This window comes from Hippoglossus stenolepis, chromosome 14, assembly GCF_022539355.2.
Source record: "Hippoglossus stenolepis isolate QCI-W04-F060 chromosome 14, HSTE1.2, whole genome shotgun sequence".
Lineage (NCBI taxonomy): Eukaryota > Metazoa > Chordata > Actinopteri > Pleuronectiformes > Pleuronectidae > Hippoglossus > Hippoglossus stenolepis.
Window position 1 is genome coordinate 18,922,132 of NC_061496.1, and position 3,255 is coordinate 18,925,386.

The window sequence follows — 3,255 nt, forward strand, 5'->3', positions numbered from 1 at the left end:
CACACCTCGGAAATGTTAACTTTCGGACTGATGACATAGAGATAAAATGATGCGTTTGGAACCACTGGACGGAAGTACTTCAGGGAACACAGGGAGTCAAAACAAGGGCAGAACAGCCGGACTCCTGCACGAATCAAATTCAAATTGTCAATCATACACGTACATTGCATGCCAGTCTGTTTACATCAGTCTGACTATCCTGCATTGGATAATGATGTGGTTGTTTGTCACAGAAACGTCACGGTTCCCCCTATTCATGTATCACCTCAGCTTTTGTATGTATTTCAATATGTGTTGTGTTGTATTTTATCTTGAGTCTGAATAATCAAAAGCATCATCATCATCATGCACTTCCATCAGTCTTTACATACATCAAACATTAAAGGTCGTGTATCCACTTGACCCTTTCATTTGAGATGTTTTACTTTATGTTTCAGCTGTATTGGTCCCTACATTGTCTTCTTTGCTGTCCATATGGTCCTCATTGGCTGTTTTAATGACAAAACTTACATTTAGCATGTTTTATTCACCACAGCAGTGTGTCACAGCCTGTGTCACGTGAGCATCACATATAGTATGTTGTGTATCTTGAAGCTTCTTTATGTGCATTGGTCTTTGTGCGCATGTACATGTGCAGCACAGTCAGCTACTTTCATAATTGTCCTTCTCTTCCACCGCATCCATTGACACACAAGAGTAGTTTTGGACCAGGCCTCAGACCATACATCAGAACAAGTGACGGCTCCATATATGGGTATTTTCCTGAATCACTGGCAGCATAGACAATACAGTGGATCTGACCCAATGCCATTCCCACAGTCTCCCTGACACCACAGCAGATTGTTGGCAAAATTGGTAGGAGCAGGTGTTCCTAACTTTTTTGTTTATGATTCCAATGCACCATGAGCTCCATGACAAACTAAACCCTGGCTGCCACCTTCCTGAGAGCCTTTGTCCATTTCTGAGGATCATTGTTGTCCTCAGGAAATACTTAGTCCTGCACAAACACGTCATGTGACATAACTGGACTACATGACTTGGTAAACAATGCCTGGTCACAACTCATGATCTTGTGTTGCTGTTCCTTTGGTTATCCTGCCTGAAAAGCTTTATATTGCCTGTCTAATTGTAAAGATGTCCAGATAATAATAATAATAATAATAATAATAATAATAATAACGACGTTAATTGTATAGCACTTTTCAGTAACAAAGTGCTTCACAACAAACAATATAGGATTCAGAGTAAAAATGATAAAAACAAAGATACCAAGGATAAAAGTCAAAGACATCTTGCGATACAAGTTATTTTTATAGAGATGTGTCTTCAAAAGGGAGATAAAAAAAAAAGTAATCGATTCTGCTAGTCTTATCTCTTCTGGCAGATTGTTCCAAAGTGTAGGGGCCCTCACGGCAAAGGCTCATCTCCTTTGGTTTTCAGCCTAGATTTAGGAATGGCTAGCTACGCCTGGCTCATATGGAGATAAAAGGTCTGAAATATAAGGAGGGACAGGCCCATGTCTGGCTTCATTGGTAATTAAAAGAATTTAAAAATCAACCCCAAAATAAACATGTAGCCAGTGCAAGGATGCTAAAACAGGTTTGATATGGGAACAATTTTGTATTGTGTTAAAAGCCGAGCAGCAGCATTCTGGACTAACTGCAGAGGGTGGATTGATTTCTGAGTAAGACAACTACAAAGGGAGTTACAGTAGTCGAGTCGAGAAGAAAAAAGGGCATGTGAATAATTTTTCCCAGGTCTGTATATGAGATAAAAGATTTAACCTTGGCTATGTTTCTTAAAGGATAAAAGCAATTGGACAACCTTCTTAATGTGGGGTTCGAAGCTCAGGTTTTGGTCAAAGACCACACCCAGATTTCTAGCTGAGGACTTAGTAAATTGTGCTAGTTCACCAAGGATTGCTGTGACATCATCCATGTGCTGGAGGTGGGACCAAAGACAATTACATTGGATTTGGAGAGGTTTAGTTATAGATAGTTGTTTGCCATCCAGTGTTTTATTTCAGCGAGGCACTTGTGGAGAGTTGCAATGTTTGATTGGTCATAACTCTAAACTCTGAACCTCCAGGAGTCAGTCAACCTTGTAGGGGTTCAAGCCAGGGAGATAACAATGCATATGACTCAGGCATCCTTCACTTTAACATGGAGGAAATGTTCTCAGTTCATGTTGCTCTGCAGGGTCCGAAACATGTGGTAAAGGAGGAATGGAAGCAGCAGCCCCCTCCTAAATTTTCTGCTCTAACGTATTCAACAAGTACATAAAGGAAAGTGTAGTAAAACTCTCTGCTACTAGCTCCATACTGGATCACTAGTCCCAGACGTGCTTTGTATTTGTCTAGCGTTGACCCCAGAGGATACATAAAAGGCTGAGTGTGGAGAACGGCTTAGTTTACTGTTCCTTAAATAGCTTGTTTAATGCCCTTCAGGTGCAGGTGAATGCTTTCCCAGTGAGAATGGAGCACCACTCGTCATCCGTTCCAATATGACAAGAAAAAAAGAGGAAAGTGAGGAGAAGAGGGGCTCTTGACAAAATGGGCCAGTTGTTTTTTTTTTACAGAACCAAACTCTTATTCCTCTCCATTCCACCTGAAACAGAATTAAGCATCTTTACCGAGTATCCAGCTCTTGAGTCACATCTAAAACCTGTTAGACATGGAACACAAGTTTTACAATATGAGATCAGAGTGAGTCAAACAGTACATCACCCAAAATACAACACTGCTGTTAATATTTTATGCTTATTTTGACATATTTGTGCCCTTTAGAAATTGCTTTTGGGAAGAACAAGTTATTTCTAATTAACCACTAAAAAACATTGGTATATTCTAGTTAGAAATATTTATAGCCTTCAAACGTTAAACATTTTCTTCTTGAGATTTATTACACAAGAGTCATGAAAAAGGATTAGACCAAATAGACTTAAAGTGTGGATGCCTTTGGAAATTCAACCTAATGGTTACTATTTCCTTAGACACCACAGTAGTTAGCAACCTTTTTAATTGTGAAAAGGGGAGAGCGGGGAAGACAAACAGCAAAGGGCCGGTCGGAACAGAACCTGCTGCAGGATTTCCGAATATACTGTAGTTAGACAGTAATATAAGTATATGTTTATATAGGTAAAATCACCATAATTAACTGAGCATTACTCTAATGCATACGGCCGAAAATAAAAACACACCGCATTCAATACACTCACTATCCTGTCTACAAATGAAAGGGAAATCAGTACATTACA